This window comes from Struthio camelus, chromosome 12, assembly GCF_040807025.1.
Source record: "Struthio camelus isolate bStrCam1 chromosome 12, bStrCam1.hap1, whole genome shotgun sequence".
NCBI classification, from domain to species: Eukaryota; Metazoa; Chordata; class Aves; order Struthioniformes; family Struthionidae; genus Struthio; species Struthio camelus.
This window is the reverse complement of record NC_090953.1, coordinates 22,553,634-22,577,888: the sequence shown is the minus strand read 5'-3', so window position 1 is coordinate 22,577,888 and position 24,255 is coordinate 22,553,634. Positions and strand designations below refer to the sequence as shown.

Sequence of the window (24,255 nt, the reverse complement as noted above, 5' to 3'; positions counted from 1 at the left end):
AAAGTAGAAAGCATTCAGTCTTTATGAAAACTTTAACAATTATATTTGAGCTTACCGACTTCCTGAGATACAACATTATGTCACAGTGATGGAAGCCTGGCTTTCCTGGTTTTTAGCAACCCCCCCAAAACAGCTAATTCCCACCCTGGAACTGTTTCCTGACCTCTAAAAAGGGTCATCTATGTATAACTGTGGACAAAACGTGCCCACACCATTCCAGTGCTCCAGGGTAAGGTCTCTAAAAAGGATCCTGCAGGTTCAGTCCACACCTAAACTGAACTTGGTTTTTTTCATGATAAAACACCTCTCCAAAAAACATCTCTTAAGGAACCTTTACCTTTAGCCACTGCTAAGTGGTACACATAGGATGATTCTCCAGCAATGAATAAGGTAATAGCTTTCAGAATAAGAAAGTCCAGATAAAGTCTAAAAATTCCAGATAAATGCAGCAATGAGTAAACCTTCAAGAGCATGTTGCAGTGTGTGGATAAGGAGTCCTGAGAGACCAGAGGAACACTGCACCAGACACTACTTAATATCTCCCGTTCACAGCATAACACGTCTAGGACTTGGAGTTCAGAACGTAAAAGAAACAGGAGAGGAAGCCTGTTATTTGAAAATATACTGAGCAATCAAGCTAATTAGAAGAAAGGGACTTTTCAAAATTTCAGTTCATAAAAATCATACTTTTTTGACACTAGAAGTATGTTTCATTTTCAGCTAACAGTTAACAAGGAGCATTCATCCATTTCACAGTGGAATTTCCCCATACACAAGTATTCATCTCTCAGTCACCATCATCTTGTATCTATTCCCATTTAAATTACCTTTCTCAGTTACAGGTTTCCTAAAGTCACCTAATAGTCATACCATTGATTTTATAAATAAATACCTCCTAACCACTAAAAAAAGATCTGCAGATTCCAACTAGTTTTGCTGACTAAACTCGACCTAAAAAAGCATTAATGAGCAAGGCAAGACTGTCTAATCACTGCATTCCTTTTGTTGGCTGTCCCTACCCAGTTTGAGGACGTGGGAGGTGAGAAGGAACAAAGAAAGAAGTTCAAATTTAGCCAGACTTTCTACTATACTGAATTAATCCCATTTCCATAAATTAAACCATCATTTATCATTGTATCATTGTATCATCATTGCATCATTATTCACATTGAGTCATAGACAAGTTTAGACTGGAAGGGACCTCTAGAGGTCATCTGGTCCAAATACTCACTGAAAGAAGGCCCTGCTTTGAAGTTGCATCATGTTGCCCATGGCCTCATCCAGTTAAGTTTTTAACATCTCCATGAAGAGGGGCTCGACTACTTATTAGGGCCCCTGTTCCATCCTCATGGTGAAAAAAACATTCCCCTTGTATCCAATACAAATTTCTCCCTTGCTGCAACTTGCATTAATTGCTTTTTGTCCTCTCCCTGTGCATCTCTGAGAAGGATCTGGCTTTGTCATCTCTCTAACCTCCCATGAGGAGCCTGAAGACAGCAATAGGAAACCCCCTTTGTCTTTTCTCCAGGCTCAATATTCCAGCTCCCTTCAGCTTCCCCACATACACTGTATGCACTAGCCCCTAGGCACCATGGTGGCCTGTGCAGGGCTCGCTAGAATCTGTCTGCTTCCCTCCTGCACTGCAGAGCACTGCCAGATACCTCTGTCTGTATAAAAGAAAAGTCAAAAAAAATGAGAAGCAGAGACCCGTGAAAACGTTGCCAAAGATCTCACTGGAAGAGCAAACCTAGGGAAAACTCAGTTCTCTCTATTCCTAGTTCACACCAGCTGCTTGACCATACCGTATCCTCAAAGAGGTCATCTAATTCTAAAACGCAGGATGCAGATGCATTAGTCATAGTTAGTGGTTGTAGAGACAATGAGAAAGACAGAAGTTCATTTTTACAATGAGAAATGGTACCTGATGCCATAATGTCTCACAGCAGCTTTAAAAATTAGATCTCATCAGCCTCTGCCTCCTCTCTGCCATACAACCTTTTACCTCCATCATCTTCCTCCTTCTGCCATACAACCTTTTACCTCCATCATCTTCCTCCTATACACTACCATCTCCTTATATGCTTCAATAAGCCTCCCACACACACTTTGAATTTCTCATCAAAACCACTTTCACAAATCATGGTTTGTCACTCTCTGCAGTATTTAACACAATACACTTGCTACTTCTCCTATGCATTCAGCATTCAAAAAGAAACCATGTTATCTCACTGATGCGTCATTCCTTCCCTTTTCCTTCTAATATCAATTGCCACTGCAATTGCTTGTCAATTTTTGCTGATGTACTGTCTAGCTTCTTCGGGGTGACTGCTTTGTTCCATTTATCCTTTAAGCACCAACTTATTTAGCAAAAGAAATGCACAACAAATCATATCTGCTGAAGGATGCCAGGTAACTTGTCTGTCTGATCTGGAAAAACTTTCAATTGCCTTTTTTTTTTTTTTTTTAATTACAATATGTTACACAAAGTTGTTTGAAGGAGTAAGATGCTAATGAGCAAGTTCAAAACCTCTACTAACAACTTCATACCTCTATTTTGAGATTTGTAATGCAAGTATGATGCACACATTTCCTATAGCAAACTGACAAATCACTTGAGTGAAATATATTCGCGTATGATAGACTAGAGTACCCTTTTTCATGATAACCATAGCTTAACATATTACTGCAAGGCTGCATTATCACAATCCTTTCTCATCATCACCCACAGCCTCCTGCTGGCCAGTCACTGATCCACATTCACACAAGTTGTGGGGGAGACATACAATGTACCTATAGACCAGTAAGTTCTTACATTTTCAATAGCATTATTTAAGTGTCTCCACAAAAAGCCAATTATAGACACTTCTGACAAATGTTACTGACCTCACGCTTGGGAATAAATAGTTCTGCATAAACAGAGAGAATTGGGTTTTGCATATTTAATTCCCAAAAGTCTGTAAGACACCTAAGCTAAAGGCTGATGTTATATTTTGTTGAAAGTTTCTGGCATTTCCTAGGCATTTGTGATGTCGTCTGTCTTCATACTCTTTCCTCGTTATAAAATGTTAAATCCTTTGTGTGTGCTTATTTGCATATCAATATTTAACAATATTCTCCCAAATAACAGCAATGCACAAATCTAAACTTTGGGAACATACCAGAAAGTTTCTTGTAATCTGTTATTCTCTGCATGCTTTGCAAACCCTTCTGATAAGCACCTTTTCCGTAATTCTCTTGGGAAACCACTTTGTTGAAACGGCATTGGGACGGAATGTAAGTCCTTTTACAATTAGCAATAAGAAATTAAGTTATTCTTTCACCAAAAAAAATTTAAAGAATTTTTTTTACAGACAAAATGCAAGTAAAACATCTATAATTGAGTTCAGATTTCTTCATACTTGCAAAGTATTTTACGTTCCTGTAAGGTTAAGAAAACAGTAACAGAAGAGGTTCCTCAAATAAACAACAGTAAGTACCTTCCCTATTAGCATGATCTTCGTATCACCGCTCATTCAAAACAATCCACGTAAAGTCTCATAGATTATATTAAACATGCAGTTATTAATTCTGTAGTTCCTATATTCAAACTGATTAACAATCACATCTTAGGTTAAGACAAAGACCTCTTTGGTTAGACTATTACACATACTTGCAGGATTTTTAATACCTTCAAAAAGTTTCCTGGGCTAGAATTAAAAAAATACACATTTTTGTTTAGTTCCACTCTGGTAAAACACAGGCCATAAGGGATCGTTGCAATCACCTAGACTGACCCAATGGACATATCTTCCCAAGCCCATATATCTTCCCTGAAAGAAAAAACAGAACACAAACAGGAATTCAAATATACATAATAGTTACCCAGCCTTGTTTTAAAGACCTCCAGTAATCACTGCAGCCAGCTGTCCCACAGGGTAGTTATGTACACTGCTAAGATTTACACATTACAATTGATCTCAATTTGTATAACTTTGCCTGGTAGCAGTCAGATTTTTGTCATGCTTTGGTAAGCTAGATACCCAAGAACCTTTATCAATAAGTTCCAATTAAGGCATGATTTGATCAACTTATCCTTTTGAAAAGTTAAACCGAGGCAGCTCCTGGAATTGTTTTAGGACTGAAAACATGCCTTTCAGTGATTTAGTGATTCTTCTTTGACCTTTTTCCAATGTGCCAACAACCCTTTCTGAATTCCAAAAATAGCTGTAGCAGTGCCAGCTGCAGAAGAGAAGATTTATTACTACTTGCCTGCTAGATCCATCTGTTTTAACACTTAAGGCTCTTACCTACCAGAAAATTTGCTCAGAGCTGCACTAAATCCTTACATTGAACTGGATTACCCACTATCATCTCCAAAACCTCTTCAGGTCACCGCTTCCAAGGCGGACTTCCCCAACCTATAAGCATAAGCTCTCCTGTTCTGAGACATACTACTTCACACGTGGCCATGTATAAACTCCGTACTGCTTGCTTAAGTGCAGTTCTTAAAGCAAATAGCTAAACCAGTCGAGTAGCCTACAACTACTGAAAAAAGGGGTGGTCTCATTATCTCTCCCCCAAGCCTCTACTTCCACTTTGTTTCACATCCTCAGGAGATCTCTGTCCTCTCTTACATCAGCACTGGCATTTTTGGATCCTTTCCATAACCCAGTTCTAACCACTGACACTTCTGTTGAACAATAGCCATTTTTGTTCTTCTGACAGTCAGGAAATGCATCAGCTCATGGAAGGAGGCCACCGAGCACCTTGGTGCAAGGCAGCAGGCAGATGAACAGAGAGGAAGTAAAGCCCCCACTGCTGCAGTATCTGCAAATAGGGATCAGTTCACCTCACAGCACCCCTGTTCACACAGGAGCGACCCCTGCTGCCATCCCATTCCAAGTAACCCAGCAAGTTTCAAATCGATGCCATTTTGTTCTAAGACACCAAATTTCAGAAGGCAGCATGAACCTCCATTTGTGACTTCAAGTTAATATTTAAAAAGCCATGGATTACAAACTAGTATCAATCAGAAGCTTTTTTCCCGCCTTCCTTCTTCCTATGCTCAGAGCATGAAAAAGATAATTCTTTCATGTTTTGATAATAAAGATTTTATAGCATTAGTGAACAGTTTACAGAATCCTAATAACATCACACAACAATCTACACATCACTTTCAACTGGTGAAGTAGAACGTGAAGCAGAACATGAAGGTGGCAAAACGCTAGTGGCATAAATTGAACATCAGAGGGACACAGAATTTTCAGGCCTCTTTCTCAGGCTTTACGTATTCTGATACGACTTAGATTGAAGGATGAGTTATGAAACTACTCAGCCAGAGTAGCAGCTTGCTACCACAAGGCAGGGAAGGTCTTACTCCTTTCTCCTCTCGCACCTGGTTATGCCCCTTCCAGAGCTTACTGGATTTTTTTTTTTTTTTTTTTTTTTTTTTTTTAAGAGAGCTGCTCTAACCTCTTACCCTTTCCCTTCGGGAGAGGCAGGGAAGAGGGTAAGCCGGCTGTCTTCTGCCAGCTCAGATACATAGTTGCAGGGATTTGGGGAGGGGGTCAAAAACACTAAAGCTTGCAAAAAATGAAAGAACGCGTATGGACCCTTCCACTTCCAGCAATGGTAAACTGTCATATTCATTACAAGAGCCACCCTCAGTCACCAAAGATAGTTTGTTGGATTCTTTCTGCTACTAGCCAGGTGTAGAGAGTTTTCAGATCACTTCCAAGAAAAGCATTCAGAAAGGGCACGCATGAAGATAAAGCCAAGTTCTAGAAGGTACAGACAATAGTTTTCCACTGTCTAAGGCTACAGTTCAATGGCAGTCTGAGCCTATTGAACTAACTACTCCAATCACATCCTTTTCAGTCCAGCACCCCTGTTCACTGGACAACAATTTGTGCGTTTCAGCATGCTAAAGAAACTGAATAGCATTCAGCTGAATTTCCAAGTTCGTTTATGCCAAACTAGAGGCTGAAATGGCTCAGTAAAGGGTCCAACAAGCATTGCAGCTGGCACAAGAAGAAGGGATACAAGTGGCATAGCCAACAGTTAGTGACTTAGATTTCCATAAAATTGCAGCATAAGATTCAGCTCTTCTCTCTCACTAAAGTTCTACTGGTGTCAGAAATGATGAATAGTTGAAATAATTCCTATAACTGAGGGCCCAAAAATTGTCATGAGTGGGAGGAAATATGATTACCAAAAAAATTTCGGGATTATCTCATAAGCTGACTTGACATTTTCTTTTTATTTTTTTCTTTCCAATCTAAAGCTAAACATTTCTACTCCTAACGAAAGCTGAGATTCTTTCCCATGACTCTGGGAGCAGAGTACTTGAATTCCACAAATTCCAATTAATTGGTTCTAATACAGGACAGTTATTACATTGGCTCTTTTATTAGAAAAATTGCAGCAAATAAGCTTTCTTATCTTAAATGGAGCAGAAGAGTATCTGAAGTCTATTTTGTCACCCTTCCCACATGTTGAAATGATGAGGTTTTAGTCAATTATTAGTCAAATACCTTAATTTCATTTCATCCCTAGCCTCAGTCATGTGCAGCACCAACTAAAGCATACTGCAGAAAACGCCTCCTAAGCCACAAATATACTCCAAAATAAGACTTTAGTTGCCTATGATAACAGGATAGATGTCAGGCCTGGAAGGATCCTATGTCATGTTTCTAGACAACTACATTGCTAGCCAGGCACACATGAAGAACATCTTTTTTGTCTGTAGCTATTATTTGATTTTGCAGTGGCAAAGTTGAAACTCTGGTGGAAACAATGAGCACGTTATGTCATCTAAAGCTACACAGCCTTGATTAAGTTTTTCAGATTCCTCCCAATTTATCACTACTCCGGCAACTCTGTTTTGAATCCCAGACCTCCAAGTCTTGTTTTATAGTCTTCCTTTATTGAAACAATTTACGAAAAACATTCAGATCCAAGAATGCAGAACTCGCACCAAAATAAAAAACCCACACACCACCCTGCAGGAGAAATAAGAGCATCCTAAAATGCTGATACAGTCCTGGACTACTGGAGAACCTGAAAATCCGCTCAGTTGACCCAATAATCATACAAAATTTCATGTAAACTACCACTGCTTCAAGTAGCATGCTAACTGCTAGTGTCAGAGGGCAACAGCAGCTGAAATTCATTAGTCGCTCTGGAATTACACCCTCAAGCAGGAAGCACGCATTCAGATATACTGCCACTTAAGGTCCAAACCATTTCTAGAGGTGACAAATATTTTGAAGTGGCAATTAAAGAAAACTTCATTGAGAATTTCTGCACAAACAATCCCTCAGATATCACAGTATAATTAAAGACATGGAGTTATCTTTTCATATTTGAATACACCAACAGAATAAAAGCAGACTTTGTCCAGCAATGCAGTAAATTGACAAGAAATCCTCTGTGTTCTGCACTAGAGGAAGAAAAAAGTATGGAAAAAGTACTCAGAAATTGAAGTCCATCAGTCTTAAGTCTCCTAAATTCAATTAATAACTGACACTTTCACCATACTCATTCTCTTGACTATATACTTCACATGTATTGCTGTCATCAGTAACAACTAAGTCACTCAGACTTTCAGCTAGGGCAATTCTTCTCATTTTCATACCATAACAACTCTGAGCTATAAGCGAAGGCTGTCAGCTATCCCTCTTATTCTCCCAACCACAATGCCCAAAAGGCATATTCCAAGGTCTTACATTGTTCTTACTGTTTCTTCAGGTAAAGAGGAATCTGAGTCACAAGAATTCCAGAAATAGTGAAGTAAGTATAAGGATTTGCTTTGCTGTTCATCGTATGCCACATAAGATGTACAGCCCAAAAAAACGAAATCAGTTAGCCAAAGTCAGCTAATGCCCTAGTCTCCTGGGAAGGAAAGCAGAATCGTTTGTTTCTAGGGTCAACATCTTTAACAAGTCACTTTGAAGACAACCTAGTAAAGCTCCCATTTAATATTTTCACTATTAATAAAGATCTGCGTCTGCCTTTTGAGAGAACGTCAAGGAACAAGGAAGATTTCCTAATACACTTAGAAACACTCAGTCATTCCACAGTAATTGGTTTTGTTCCCTTCTATCACAGCATGAAAATTCCTCCCAGCTAAAAAACAGTTATTCAAATCTGGCTCTACCAGCAATTCACCAAAAGCTGCAGTTACCAAATTGTTCTTTAGTAGCCTTTCAGAAACAGAATGGCAGTTCCAGGTTTGTCCCTAAGAGACAGGTATTAATACCACAACTACAGAAAAGAGTATTACAAGATCAGTCCATTTAACATATCTCGCTGAAGGTGCATATAAAAACTCAGCTCCAGTTGTTTTGCACCCATAATTCTATATAGGAACAGTATCAGACAACACACAGTAAAAAGTAATAGCTGCCGCGTGACCCATAGCTGCACTACTGACCTCACTGGAGCAACCACACCATTGTTCATGGCACAAGCCAGTTCTGTAGACAGATAACGATACAAGGCCAACATTGCAGATCTTCCCAATGAAGGCTAACCTACACTGCTAATAAAAAACTTTAGTTACTGCTTACACTGGATATAGTGGATACCAACTAGACTTGGCAGCTTTCAAGAAACAAGTCCGCTGGATTAAAAAAAATAATGTCCTGAAAACAATCTGCTCTTAAATTCATACTCAGTGAACACTTAGCAGCAAATTATTGTTAACTACCACCCTTCATCTCTCAAAAAGAATTGAACTTTTAACAGTTTCCAGGAACACAAGAAATTCCCTCTCTCTTTCTAGCAAAAGTTATGAAAGTAAAATAAGGAAGCTTAAAGGAACGTTGAAAGCAACTAGTTTTGGGCAAGCCCTAATGCCAACCAAATTACAGCCAAGAAGCAGGAAGAACATTGCACTAGGGTACATGAACAACTGGCAAAGAAAAAACCCACAAGACACCCTTTCCTCATTCACCTACACTCCACAGAAAAGGACATATAGGTTCCCTTGAGTTATCCCTCTCTCACGCAGATCATCAGAAGAGTAACTATGTTATTCCCATTACTGTAAGTCCAGATTCTTCACCTGCACTGTAGTATCTTGTGCAGTACCAGAGTTTCTCATGGCATATCCCACACCATGCGGTTCTCCAACAAACAGCTCTGTGACCTTTTCTGTAACGTAAGTGGGAGTGCTTCACCTTTTCAGTCGTAGTCCTGAGGGACCGGGGCAGGGGAGAGAAGTGCACCAGGAATTCAGAAACCTAAGTAAGTTTTAGTTAAGCATGCTCCAGACTCGTCTGCAGCCTTTGGTCCAGTCAGCAGCAAACCTGAGAAAGTCTCAAACACATACTGTGGAAAGCTTGAGTTTGCTTTCCTAGGCGTGAAGGTGTATCTTGCTTATCAGGCTAGCTTTGATACTACAGTGACCCTTTATTTCAAGGCATTTCTTTACACAAGCACTTAAAAGAAAGTATCCAAAGTTAAGCTGAACATATTAGTATGCAATTGTCTTAACTCCTATCCTCTCATACCAGGAATAACTTCATGGTGTCGGTACAGAGAAAACTACAGCTCACAGTCACTGCTTTCACTCAGAAGTCTAGGAGCACCAAGGAAATCAGTAAGTCTTGTCTGATGGCTGCTTAGAGAACTGACATAGAAAGCCTGGGCTTACCATGGGACAATGCCCTGCAAGAACAGAAGATGGAAGAAAATAAGACTCTGTCCCTTCTCATTTGCTTTCCTGCAAAGTACTAGAATTTGTGATAAAATAGAGTCACCACCTAACAGTCAAATACATACAGAAGAATTGAACTCTGTTCTTAGGTCCTAAAGAAACATCCCTGCAGAAATAATCATTCTCCTCTCCCTTTTCTCAGCTATTAGGAAGAGGGGCGCTTGTCAAGCTACTACCTAGGGGCCCCCATTATGAGCAACAAAAGGAAACTAAATATTTAACTTACAACCAGGACAGTGGGGTTAGATCACTTACTCTTCAGTTTTTCTATTTTGAGAACTGTTTGTATTTTTACAAAACCTAACTTAAGAAATTTAGGACTAATCTGAATGTTCCACCTTAGTCACAGTTTGTAAGCCTAGATCTACTTAGGAATAGGAATTTCAAGTTCTGTTTCCAGATCTGACAGACCATCTGTGGACAAAAAAAAAAAAAAAAAAAAAACAATTACCTTCCCTCAGTTCCTTGAGGAAAAAAAAAAAAGTAGTATTTGCCAGCATCTAAGCCACTGCTGTCATTCTAGAAATGCAAAGAACCCAGGCCCTTCTAAGAAATGCATAATGTAGATGTATTAGAAAAAGGTAAAACGGCATTTCGCTACTATCTTTAAATAGGTAATTTGTATGGCACTATGCGCATGGCCTAGATTTTAAAAAATCATGAAAATAAAGTATTTGTTTTCAACAGCTGGTCAGGTTTCTACTTTTATGAAATTAAGAAAGAACATTTCAAAATAACATAGGTAAACTTGCTAGTGCACAGTTCCTTCCAAATCCTTATGCCCAGTTCTGCCATTGACTTCTCATATAGCTTTAGCCAAGCTTAGTACACCTACACAAGTCACTTCCCACAGAAAAGAAAGGGATTTTCAAAGATCTACCATGAGTTCACCTGCTAAAAGAGGTATTAACTGTAAACCAACGAAAAAGTTTCCTCTCCAGCAGCACTGTCACTAATATGATACCTGCCTACTATTTGGTTAGACGGGAATAGTCTTAACAAGTTTTGAAACTTAAGTGCTTTAGAAAGCAAAAGCTCCCTTTCTCTGCCAACAGGATTTTTTTTCCTACAGAGGAAATAAGAGAATCTTTTTGTCCTTTCTTCCCTCTTTTTCCTGGATGCCATTAAGTAACACGAAAGCACACTAATCTTTCTCATTCACAAGCTGATTCTGAGGGTCTTTCCTTTGACTATCTCCAATAACTAGCTCTGCATCCACTCCTAGCTCTCTCCTAAGGCACACCACCACAGTACTGTGAAACCTCCCACCATTCACCCTGCTCCAGGGAGCGGGACCAGGCCAGGTTCACTCTCTGCTGGCCTTTCAGAGGATTTGAATGAATGGTGCATCGCAAGACACTCCAGTACATTCAGATTCCGGGGTCAGGTGGTTTTTTTTCTTTTTTTATTTTTTTTTTTTGCAACCTCGGTAAGATATTTAGGCTCTTCAGAAACAGGCTGAAAATCTAGCAAAGAAGGGTCAGAAAACCATACTATAATAAACCACCTGCCTGAGAGGGAACGTTACTCGGATATGGCAAAATAATAAATACATAAAACATAAGGGGTCACCAAATACCATCCTTGCCTCTCGTCGCTCCGGGGGAAACAGGGAGGAGGGCTATCAGGGAGAAGGGGGAGGCCCAGGGCCCAGAGCCCCTCGCAGCTCTTCCCCTCACCCAGCGCGACCTCCGGCGGGTCCCTCACAGCCCCCTCGCCGCGGGGCTGGGGGGGGGGAGGGGGGCGGTAGCGAAGCGGGCCAGGCCCGGCTGCCGGGGTACACCGGCCCCGGAGCCGCCCGCAGCCCGAGCCACCCCGCGGGGCCCTTCCCCGCCCGGGGAGAGGAAAAGGGCCTGGGGCCGCGGCCCTCCCTACTGACCTGCCGCAGGGCCGAGGGGTCCCGGCGCCGCGCGCTGCCCCCAGCCCGCGCAGCCGCCGCACGCCTCCCTCACACACGCTCGGCCGCCGCACCGCTCCCCGACCCCGCGCGGATCTCTCCGCCCACGCCGCCCGCCCCCGCCCGGCGAAGCCTCGCAGGGGACGCTACGGCGGCGCCGCCGCCGGCAGCCGCGGCCTCCTGCTCGCGGGCCGAACCGGTGCCGCAGGCTGGTGGGGGGAAGGGGAGGGAAGCGGCCGCAACCCGCGCCGGGACTATTTTCTCCCCGCAGGCGGAAGCGCACTATTGCTGTGCGCTTTTTAAAAGGCCCGGCGGTGGGGCCGTGGGCGCGGGGCCTGCTGGGAGCTGTAGTCTTTCTTTCCCGCCGCCGGCCTCCGCGGCTTCCCCCGGGGCGCATCTGGCAGGCGGCGGGCTCGGCGTGCCACGCCCCCTCGCCGCCCTCCCAGCCAATCGCCGCACGGCGGGTTCTGGTGAGCGCGTGGAGGGGAGGGGAGGGGGGGGTTAGGCGCGCGCGGGGGGCGGTGCTCGGAGTCGGTGGTTGCGCGCGGGCGAGGCAGGCGCAGCCCCGTCCCGCCGGTCGGTTCCTCCGGCGGCCGCGGGAGCCGGCACTGACGGAGCCTCCTCGGCGCCGCCGCCTCCCTCCCCGCCGCAGCCCGGCCGCGGGAGGCGCCGTGGGGCCGGGGAGCCCCAGCCAGGTACGGGGTGGGCGCGGCCCTGGCCCTGGGGTGGGGGGCGGCGGCCCCGCTCCCGCGCGTCCCTGAGGAGAGGGGGGAGGGGCGGCGGCGGCTCGGGTTCCCTCAGCGCGGCGGCGGCCCGGTCCGGCCCGGGTCGGCTCGGCTCCGCGGAGCGGGACCGGACCGGACGGGACGGGACGGGACGGGGAGAGGCGCCGCCGAGGGGCCGCGCGGCCCGACACTCTCCCCAGGCGGCGCCGTGAGCCCGGGCCGGGCCGCTTGTTGCTGCGGCGGAGGGTCCGGCCGGCGCCGACGGCCGCGCCGCCCCCGCGGGGCCCGAGCGCCGCCCTCGCCCCGCCGCGGCTCGGGCTGGCGGCTGGCAGCGGCCTCGGCGCGGCTCAAGTTTTGCGGCCGGGTCCTGCGGCGGGGCGCGGGCCCGTGCGCCGCTTCGGCCGGCGCGTCTGGCGGGGCCGGTAGGTGCGGGCGTAGCCGCGGTCCCGGCTCCTGTCGGCTTTGCGGTGCCGCCTCTCCTGTTGCGGGACTTGCAGGTTGGTCAGTCCGGTTGTCTGGTTTTATCGCTGGTGCGGGTGGGACGAGGCAGGAAGGGTCGGGGTCTGCCTCGCGACCGTGAGTGAGAAGAAGGGAATACAGGGCACTGATTAGTTATTTGCCCAGCAGCTGATACCAGGCACGGCATGGCCAGGCTGCTCTTAGATGCGGGTGAGGGAGAGCGTTGCCTGGAGGGTCTCTGAAGGCGAATTTAACGGGGTCTCTCCCCAGAAAAAACTGTTTCTATCTACTTCAGGTTTGTGCCATTTCGTTTTCTAGAGCTCGGCTTTCATTCTTCTTTTTTTCACTTCATAAAGGGCTCTGAAGTTTCTCCACTTACTCTTGGCGGTTTAAACCCTGTCTGATGTCTGCTAAAGCACTTTATTCTTGTATACGCAGGGAAAAAAATATTACACAAGATATATGGACAGGAAGGAAAGGACTTGCAGCTGTTCTAAGAGCCAAGACTTGATGGAATTCCAGTAATTAAGTTCTATAGTTACAAACTTGTATAAAATTACCAGCTCAACAGCCACCTTTGTTACAAATCAGATGCATTTAGTTCTGTGTGACTCTTGGGTGACTTACAACCTCCCCTAGACAGTTTGATTCCACTAGTATCACAGAGCAGGAAATATTTGCGGATGTTTTATTTGCTCAGTTTGACTAGTTAGAGCTCTTAATCTAATTTCATACTGACTTAAAAAGTCTTGTCTGTAAAGTAGCTATGACTTATCCAGATGAAGCATCTTCCTGGCAAAACTACTGCTCTGGTGTGTTTTCAGGAAAACCTCATTTTGTCCTCTAAAATGCAGAAGTATGCAAGAAGTGAATTACCCGTTTTCCATGAGTAACTTTCCATGATTAAACTTATGTATTCACTTCATGATAGATTTACCTTATTGTTAAAATATCTCATGTAGGTAACGCTATTCACTGACTTCTGAAATGACTTACTTGCCTCGTTCTGGGTGACTTTAATGCCTCCTCCGTGTGTGGATGGCACAGTGGCAGCCCGGGTGTCATTTGTGAGGTTGAACAGGAGGCACCAGCTGCAAAGGAGCGGGGAGCCAGCAAGCTTTGCTGCCTGGCTTGGCTGGTGCTGGGCACATTCGCCCAGCTGCACCCCCTTGGAAACAAGCAATTGATATGAGAGCGAGCTTCATTCATGGACGCAGGGCTTGGATTGCCTTGTGTTTTAGAACATACATAGATATAAGCAAGTAAACAGATATGCAGTTATTTTGAAAAATGGACGTTTCCCCTTTTTAGCTAAGTCTTGTGGTTACTTAAGTAAAATGGAGAGTGCAAAATACCATTCCAATGTCTTAGGTAACTTATGTTTCTGACTTTCCAGCTCTTTTTAAAAAGTCTATTTACAAACATATATTTACCAAAATGCATATTATTTTGTATGCACTTACCAAATAAATGAATTGGCTGGAATTGATCATTTAAAGATAAATAAGGGGGGATGCTGTTTGGACAAATGGCTTCAGCGGGAGTGGGTTCTTGCCTAGTCAGGGTAGTCAAATCTTTGAGAAATCTATTGTAACTTATTGTTTAGGGTCACAGATGTTAGTAATTGCTGTTAAGGTTCTCTATTGTGCTAGGAAAAAGCTTACTATCAAAATAGCAAGCTGTGACATGTTTTCCTCTTCTCCACCTTGTTTCCTGAATTTAAGCTCCTACGTCTCTACTGTCCTTTTCCTTTTTCCTGTGTAGTTTTTGCTGTTAGGCTTTCCTCCTTCCTTCCTCCTTGGGATGAGTTGCTCCTCTCATCCCAATCTGGAATTAAACCCTTCCACTCCTCCTGGTTGCCCTTTTTTCTTTTTTCCTTTCTCTAAAGGGATCCTTTCTGGTCATTGCTTTGTTCATTCTAATTGCTTTCTGAGAGATTGACTTTCAAATGTTGTTAACTTGATAGTCCTGTCTCTTTTTTGAATGAATAGCTGTGGATCTTTTTCTCCCCAGCTCTTGAAAAGGGAGCTCAAACAATGTAAAGAGAATTCTCCGTATGGATCTGAGATGAGGCCTGTGTCCTGCCGGCTTCCACATAGTTCCCACTTCCCGTGTGGCGGCAGCTCCTGCTGGAATCCGGCCGAGCTGCTCCCTCCCCTGTAGTCAGTGTATCATAGCCCATATTCGGGTAAGGGCAGACCATCAAAATGCAAATGACCTGGGCATAATAACGAGATAGTGTTTCACTTGTGAAAAGCATTGATAACGTGAACATTATGAGACTACCTGATGTGAGAAGAGAGAGTGAAGAAAACACCTGGCATGGGAAACTGAAAATGAAGCTTTCTCGTCTTTCTGATACTAATGTGTAGTAGCTCCAGATGTTTTTACTTACCTATGATACAAAACACAGTAATCTGTAAACCGTATTTTCGTTTATTAGTTCAAGCAAAGTTCAAAGACATAATACCATGTTATTGGCAAACCAGATATAGTGTTTATTGGCTGTGAGGGAGCCAAAACTCACCGGTGGGGCAAAATCTACTCTGTATACATACAAAGTAACGTGAATTGGGGGGGAGGAGAATTGCGACCCCAGTCCACAGCCAAGGGAAAGTAAGGGCTCTAGAGTCTGTACGCCACCATGAGAAAATGCTGACAAAGCATGATCCCGCTTTCTGTGATAGTGAAAGGAAGACTGATACAGAGACCTTGTGTGCAGAGTTTTTATTAGTATTACCAGTTCTCCCACTGTTTTGTGCTCCCGCACATGGCCACTGTTTAAGCACTGGGATTTACATGGGCCTAAAGCCGAAATACTTTCGTTGTTTCAAATGTATCAGCACAATAATGTAGAATTTCCATTACCATACAGATTTGAATTTAGAGTGGAAAAATACAGACCGTAAACTGGAATATGACTTGCTAGCTGGGTTTCAGTATTTTAAAGCAGAGCAAAGTAGAACAAGTGAAACAGGATACCCTGAGGAGAATATGTAAGCATTAGTATTTCTGAAGTGCTGGTAACAAGAATAAATAACTTATTTTTACTTGGTAGCAATTCTGATTATTTGTCCAATATTTTAGTTACAGTTTTAATAAATTGTGGCTTGGTGTTGTAGGTTGTGTTTCCTCTTTGTTTTTGCAAAATTGTGGGCAGAAATTACCAACCATGTGAGGAAATTTTCATTATTCATTTTTCCCAAGATAGATGGTTCTTAGTCACTAAAGCAATTTCTTTCTCAATATTTCTTTAAGTGGACTGAGTTGGTTTGCTCTAGGCTTAGATTGCCTGCTTGTTGAAAATGTGGACAGAGGCAAACTGGGCAATGGGTGTAGCTCTGAGGTCACTTTCTTTAACTTGATTTTCTTATGAGACTGCATCTACTATTACAAAAGTTACCACGTTAACTCGCTGAGTTACAAAACAGCTTTACCACAAATGTTTTTGGTTTTGTCTGTTTAGATAACACCAACAACAAAACTTTAGAACCTCTCTAGAGGTTCACAGTTTCTCTCTTCCCTGTGATCATGAATGCAAAGTAAATTTAAAACTGGGCCATTTTAACGGATAGTATTTTGTAGTCAATCTGTAAGTGATTTAAAAAAAAAAAAAGAAAGAAAAAAAAAAAAGAAAGAAAAAGCCTTCTCATTATGTTGGGTCTTTGATTTTGGGAAAAACTGTCATCCTGACTAATTTCCCTTTGTGTAAGTACTTGTAAGGCAGATTGAATCTATTCACACAGGGATACTGGTATAGAGATGTAGAAGTTTTTGTGGCTGACCCCAGGTATTAGATCCCTTAGCAGGCTCACTGCTATACCTGTCGTAAGCCTGGCCTTAGCTGAGATACTTTTACGTGTAATAGTAGCAGTAACGAGGATTATAATGATGTTTATTGGACATCTGCACATTGATCACCAAATACTTATACATCTTTTAAACTCAAATATAAATATATAGTGCTAAAAGTATTTAACAGTACTAATTTGGTATCTGTACCTCAGAATGCCTTCAGAATTCTTGGTTCTCCCTGCTTAGGTTTATTTCTCTTAGTTGCAGCTTTTAGAGTAGGAGATGTTTAATTTCCATCCCAAAGTGCTCAACATAAACAAAAAAATCATTTTTAACCTTTTGAGAGCAGAAAGTTATAAATATTATATGGGAAGGACTTTTTTTCAGTCTCTCCATTTAGAGGATTTGTCCTGCGTTTTAATTAAGAATAATATTTTAATTAAAAAACATTGCATGCAGTCAAATACTGAAAAATAGCTTAAATGTCTTGATGCTGTACTGTTGATTTCGGAAGACGTTCTCAACGAAGTTTTTGAAATTACAGTAAACAAATGGATACGTTCATGCCAGGCTAAACATCGTAGGCTTCTAGTAATACTTGTTTTAATAACATCTTGCCTGAGAGACCAGTTCAATGTGGTTCTAAGGAGTAAGAGCCTTACTTCATGAAGCCTGTTCTCTTTTGGAAAATATTGCGACTAGCGTGAAATTGACTAAATAAATGCAACCTTGTAGGTGTTGAAAACAGATTTGAATTATTGTATCATTTGATGGAGGTTCTGTAGAAGAGTATTTAGTGACGCACTCAGTATTAGACCTTAAATGTTTTTGCAAATCCATTCAATAAACGTGTACCTTAGGTCTTAAAGTGTTCTTTCTTGGATGGATGCCTGTATTTATACAGGCCTCTGAAGCTCATCATAGGAGGAAGATGGTATGTAATGCAAAAGATGTTAGAGTTGTTCTGACAGTAAGAGTCTCAGAAGTAGAAAAACCTTCATATAGGTTTTAAAATCATTTAAACGTGCACTATAAACATGAACAAATAGAGACCTGCTTCTATGCTGACTTCATGTAAATTCCTTCTTAATCTCCGGCACCTATACCTTGACAGATTCTGTTGCTCTTGTCCCCGCTGCCAAGCAGGGTGTCAGTATCGCTGTTTTCCTTCTAATCCTGTTGGTTTCCTTTATGTGGGCTTTTTTAATACAGTAAGAGGAAGGAAGAACGGTTTAAAAAAGAGAAAATATTACATCACCCCTTCCAAAATTGGCAGGTAAATTCAGAAACACACATAGGTAATGCCTGCACTTTAAAGTCATATAGCTCTTGAGTTGCAAATATCCTTGTAAACTATTAGCACATAGCCTTTTTTTTTTCCTGAAGCAAATTTTGCCATTCTCTCCACCTTGTCTTTGCCTCTAATCACGCTCTGCAGGGTAATTTCTGAGCCTGTTTGGAACACCATTAAAATCACCGGTTTTCTGTGCAAAGGCTCAGGATTACATCAGTATTGCTTTCATAAACTTTGAAGTTAAATGCAAATATATACAAGCTCTGAGAGCATAAGTATTAGTATAGGAGTTTTCCATGGAGTCATGTTGTTAATTGGCTTTCCATTTGTTTTAAACCTTGCTAATTATCTTCCTCTGCCTCTCTCTTCTAGATTGGGTAGTTTTGCTTAAAAACGGGTTGCACAATATTCTCCAGTCTCAGACTTTGTCTGTAACGATATGGTTAAAGAGTGTGACTCCTACTGTTTGGAATGATCCTTGGAGAAGATAGTTTATTTAATGACTTTTGTACTATAAACTGTAGATGCTCTTAGTTTTTAGAGGCAGGGAGATAGTAAAAATGTAGAGAATCTGAGGGAAACGAAGATTCTCAATATGATCAGTTAGATGAGATTTGATCATGCAGAAATTTGCAGTCTACAGTAGTCAATTGAACCACTCACTGAGCTTGGTATTGAATGCACATCTAAGGCTTAAATGTTGACTGAGAGCTTCATATCCGTACAGTTTACGTTTTCAGATAAGGCTGATATTTTTTCAAAATTTGTTTGGCTAACGGGATGCAACAGCAGTTAGACTATTTGCAAGAGAAGTCTCAAACCTGCTCTGACTCGAATGAAGCTGTCAGTTATGTGTCTTTTGATTGTAACAACAAAATACCAAAAATACTATGTCAGGCCTTCTTAAGTGAAGGCAGGCTCATATTTATAGGTAGGTCACTCTCTCTGGCTTGAAAAGATTGCTTAGGAAATGCAGAAAAAGAAGGCATGTTAGGGCAAGCTTTAAGTGCTCCAGTGCCTATGAATTCTGCCTAGTAAGAATTCCTTGTGAAAGGAAGGCACTGTCCTTGTAGAGAAACCGTCAGGACAAGCAGAGCTTAAAGTATATTTCATTTACCCTGTAATCTATATTGGTTCTGGCCACTGTATCATAATTGTCATCTTGCTCTGTGAACCTGTTGGCATGTACGGTTCCTGGTTCCTTACGAGTTAACCCATTTATCTTAGAGGGGGAGAGAATCTCTTGCCGAGGTGGTTCTTTTTTGTGAGTTGTTCAGAAACTGCTTTATCAGAAGGAGTGTTGCATGCTAGTATAAGAAGTCCCTGTTTTTAGCAGTAGATAGAGATACTGTTAGTAACAGTTGCCATGAAAAACCTCTTGCGACAGCTCTGCAGATTTAAGGTGAAATTGCAAAGCGGTTAGACAGAGATTCCTCAGCTGCACTGGAGCTTTAGTCATGGTGAGTTCTGCTTGCGTTCTGTATAATTATCTCTTGTTTTTCTGCTTGTTGGAATGTGAGAAGTATTTGATTGTTTTGTTTGTGCAGTCGCTTTCAATGAGAACAGCTGAATCAGTTCCCTTTCTCATTGGTATTAGTACTCAGGATCACTATGGTATTGAATAAATACATTCTTTAAATACAATATTGCAAGCCACAGTAGACTGCATACTAATGTTAATAGCAAGAAGTGGTGCATTTAAAAAAAAAAAAAAACCTGTTTCTCACCCTATTTTGTTTTATAAGCCTGTATTTTTTCTCTGTAGTGTGTAATGCCTGACAACATTGCAGGCTTTTTCCCTACTCTGTCCTTTGCAGATTGAGTTCATTGCTTATGTTGTATGTTATCTTTGTTTATCAATGTAAATTAACAAACCTATTCCTGAACAACGAAGATAGCACCTGACAGAGCTTTTGAAGCCAAATTTGCAAATTGAGGAACAGCTTTGTATAGGAACTTGTTGAAAAAGATAACCAGTATGGGTTGTCAGAGGGTCCTGCTCAGCCCCACACAGATGAGATTATGGAAAAGGCTGTGTAATTATATTTTATACAACACTCCAGCTGCCAGGGCGCTTGATGGAAGGTATACCCCTACACTAATAACTCATATGTAAAATCACAGTAAACAGGTGAAATACCAAAGCAGCAGCACTTAAATATAAGTGGGAATTATATTTCTTAAGTTTTCAAATGTTATGTGATTGTTTCCTCTAGAGAGGAGTGCTTGCAGTTTTCTGCCTTTTAAGTCGCAGTCTATCTACATAGGAAGTTGACTTCTGAACACCTTCATGTGAAAGGTGCAAACATCTGAGGAAAGTGAAATCTGTAGAGTACAGACAGAAGTACGTACAGACAGAATCAATATAATGAATAGTGTTGTCATCAGTGGCGGGCACCACTTGCTGAGAGGGGGCTATGTTTTCAGTCACCAGTCTCTAACATTTCATGAATAACACGGACATTTTTTTTAGACTCTACTGGCTAGCAGAGTTGTTTACTTTTCCCATCTAATTACAAATGCAGAAAGAAAGGTGGGAAAATATCTTCAAAGATAAGCAGCCAGCATAAATGCATAGTTGCTGTGTTTGTGCAGGATGTAAATAGCTGAGTCACAGATGAAGGAATTACTGAACAAGTGAAATAATTAAAAGTAAGTGTCAGTGGATAAGCAAATGTATGCTATGCTTTTTCTAAAATCATGATAGTGATATATTTTTAGTGTATGCATTGTAGTGTTCACTAATGCAGTCTCATATCAAAGTCAATCTCTCTAGAGCAAAATAATACAGCCTCTCACATTTGTCTCTGTTGCTTATAAGGAATGAGATGTTTATCCATTCAAACTTACATTTGAAGTGACATAGGAACAGTTTTGATTATCATCTGAAATCTTAATTTCTTTCCTTTTTGTGAACATGAGGCAATAGCAGATTTCTTGTAATTTCTATTTGGCTTTCTCCCATCCCCTTAAAAATGTCTGTATTCTAGGTATTTTAAGTCAGTAAATCTCAGCTAGTTTTAACAACTTTGATTTTGCTCCATGATTCAAGGTCCCGGTTTTCCCATCAGCTCTCATAGCGGTTTCAGAGGTAATGGTTCTGCAGGGAAGATCAAATGTATATTAGCTATTTGCATATCCATTGGGAGATGGGCAGTAAGATATTGCAGAGATATTGTCCTGCCTACACAGTCAGCATAAGAGTGCCAAAAATTATTTCCAGCAGACAGTTAAAAGTCCGAGCAGCTCCTGTGTTCTTCTAATCAGTATGGGAGTAGTTTCAGGAATGCATTTGCACTCATCATCAGGCTGTACCTCTAACAGTTCTCTCTGAACTTGTTCTTTTCTTGGCGGTGGTTTTATGATTTAGTTTAGAAGAGAAAGTTGTCAAATCACAAAAATGAAACTATGTTCATTAGTTTGAGAGATTAACTAAACCTTGAATTATGTTCTCAGATCTTAGAAAAAGAAAAGAAAAAAAAGAAAAAAATGCAAGGAGAGTGGACAACCATATCTGCACACAGTGCCTTTCTCGGGCTGACAAATAGCACATTTTGTACATCACGTTAACACATCGCTTTAATATCCTTGGGTGTACATGAGTGTCATTCCAGAACACAGAAATATTCAGAGAGGAAAAGGGTCATGTTTTCTGAAATTAGTCAAGAGTGGTACTTGAAATACCAGAAATCTAGTCTTTAATATAAAGAAAAAAATATTGCAATAAATTCCCCCCCCCCTTTTTTTTCCAAATGTGAAGACTTCTCATAATAAAGATAATTCTCTTTTTAAATGCTGCTTGGCTACTTGGTGCAACCCTACAGGGTCTGCACTGTTTTACAGTGTACACTCTAGGACCTGTGAGAAGTACTTCTTTTCAGATAAGCTGCACACAATGTGAAAATAAAGTGGTAGAAGAGATCGCGTTCCCTCTAAGACATGTTAGAATAAACGTGTCTTTTTGAAAGGCTTCTTTACATATTTTTCAGATGAGCATTTCTCTTGAGTTTTGTGCTCTCTCTTACATAAACTTTATGCTTTTAGTTCTTAGCATAACCTCTGTCTGTTTTTATTTTGGTTTTAGTAGAGGATTTGTTGCTTGTAGCCCTAAAAAACTTGAGATATTTTTCCTGCCTTCTAGCTTTGAGAGACCCACAGTCCCCCACATTTCACATGTGAGACTTGAAAGTGCAATCTTCTGAGTAGGAAATATTTTCTCTAATACTTTCATATTTCAAAATCATTGGAATGTGCTGTTTAAAATTATAACTGTGGAAAAAAATACTGGCACAAATTGCAGAAGTTTTTTTTTTTTGGAACTTTTGTTCAGATTACTCATTTTTCTCTGGAATATTTCTTTCTTGGCTTCATAGGTAGAGGCTAGTGGACAAAGCAAAATTTGGTCTGAAGGGCCTACTTTGGAATCTGGTAGGGAGAAGGAACAAAAAAAAAAGGACTTGGAAAACAGAATGTACCTTTTCGAGAGGAAAAATGGCATTGAACTGAAGAAATAATTTTAGGAGTTGTAGCTGACTCTTTTTTTTTAAAGACTAGGACTCTACAGACTTGTTGGTTCTAGTACTTGATGCTCCAACTTCTGCTATTTCATGTTGTGTATGTACTTGTATGTTTATATTTTTATAAAAAAACAGTTCTTAACAGATCCATTTAAGGATATAGACTCTCTGTCAGTAGTTGAAGAGAACTCTGGTTGTAAATATTTTAATAGACCATAAAGTAGGAAGATTTTGGACAGACATGGTCGTTCTACATTACATTGCTCTGAAACCCAGAGGTTGAGAAAGGGTTTGTTTCTCAAAATCAACTTTTTAGTGTTACTGGGAAGAAAATAGTCTTTTGCAAGCTTTGATTCGAAAAGGAGACGTGCTCTTTTCTACTGACAAAATAAGAGAAGAATCGTGTCTTGAGCTCAGATTTCTCTACACGTGTGTGTATATACCTTACCGAGATATTTTTGTTGAAGTGGCTGTTAATACAGTTTTAGAGAGTAGTGTTAAATCTCCAGTCATACTAGTATTACAGGATAGGTCCATTTCTACCTGCAGAATAGTACAGTAGAAGGTAACAGTGATTTAAAAATTGCTCATAACAGCATGTCAGCCTAGCAGTTCAGTGTCTAGGGAGTGTGAATAGCGTTCCCATATCTCTGTCCAAAAATTTGGTCTGACTTTGGTTTACCTTTAAAAAAAAAAAAAAAAAAAAAGTTCGCCTGCACAATAGTGGTTGAGGAAACATTTTGTGAGCATCTCAATTGTCCATGCAAACAGGAAGCAGATAGATGATTGGGGGAAATGGCTTTTTCAGTCATCCCCAGAGAAGTCGTCTCTAGTCATAAAGCAGAACTCCATTGTTCACTGATACAACAAATCAGAGATCTAAAAGATTGCCCAAAGTCGATTCTTCCAGAGCTGAAAAGAGGACCCAAGACACACTCACAATCTTAGCTGCTTTGCTACACAGCCTTTTGAAGACAGCGAGTTACACTGAATATTTGTTTAGTTGCCATAATACAGTATGGGTATTGACCCCAGCTGCTAGGCTGCTACTGCTTCTCTTGTAAGAGGTTTAAATCTTTAGTTTATATGCTAAAGATTTATGCTTTTATATCAAAAAGTATTTCTAGAGGTGTATCCTGGCATTGTTATGTTTTGCTGTTTGCAACTCTGTTGTATTGTTATTCTTCTTGTGTAGCTTGCTGTCAAAACGGCTTGGCTCATGTGATGTGGTCTGTTCAGAATAACAGTAAGTTTTGCTAGTTGAATATTTCTGTGTGTGAGTTGAAAGAGCTACACTGCGTATCTGAAGTCTGCAGTTAAATCTGCTGATTAGTACATATTTTGTTGATGTCTGAATGTTTAACGTTAGCATGTGATTTGAGGGTAATCTTCGGAGTTAATTTCTGTGCTGTTCAGTGACAGGAATAACTTAGCATTTGGGCTGATGTTTAGTGTGTTGCTTAATTTTTCATGTCAGAACTGTCCACTTTAAGATGAAGAGAAGCACCCAGAGTGATGGAGATTCGTTCAGAGTATGGAAGATACTGCCTTTAAACTCCAAGTTGAAGATTGAGGAATATTTTTTCTTATAAGGAAGCCTTCTTTTCAGAAGTTTCATTTTTGACCCCAAAATCACTTTTTCATTATTTGTAATGGGGAATCTCCGACAGGCTGACTGCAAAACTGTAAAATGCTATTAATTCTTCTGGTATTGTCAGATCATAACTAAAGCTTTATAAGAAGAAGAGACTGACAGAATGGCATGCACCTATGTTTTCGGTATTCATCTGTAAAATATACTGAAAATATAAAATGGGGTGTAGTGTGTTTTCTTATTCTAAACAGAATGCTAACTGTGATAAAACTGG

General features: G+C 41.2%; 2 protein-coding genes across 12 annotated transcripts in view; one reads left to right on the top strand and one right to left on the bottom strand.

The window, feature by feature from the left end:
• Positions 1-11,705, bottom strand: part of HMG20A (high mobility group 20A) — a 44,121-nt gene extending 32,416 nt beyond the window's left edge. For 2 of the 6 annotated variants that reach the window (XM_068957886.1, XM_068957888.1), the window contains exon 1: positions 11,580-11,693. The gene's annotated coding sequence lies outside the window, so the exon portion shown is untranslated. Of the gene's footprint in view, positions 1-11,579 lie in introns of all 6 variants that reach the window. The other 4 variants (XM_068957884.1, XM_068957887.1, XM_068957889.1 and 1 more) reach the window with 3 other exon arrangements.
• A 399-nt stretch (positions 11,706-12,104) lies between these two features.
• Positions 12,105-24,255, top strand: part of PEAK1 (pseudopodium enriched atypical kinase 1) — a 131,020-nt gene continuing 118,869 nt past the window's right edge. The window contains exon 1 of one of the 6 annotated variants that reach the window (XM_068958314.1): positions 12,105-12,292. The gene's annotated coding sequence lies outside the window, so the exon portion shown is untranslated. Of the gene's footprint in view, positions 12,293-12,637; positions 12,820-13,059; positions 13,077-19,212; positions 19,331-24,255 lie in introns of those variants that run through there. The other 5 variants (XM_068958310.1, XM_068958312.1, XM_068958311.1 and 2 more) reach the window with 5 other exon arrangements.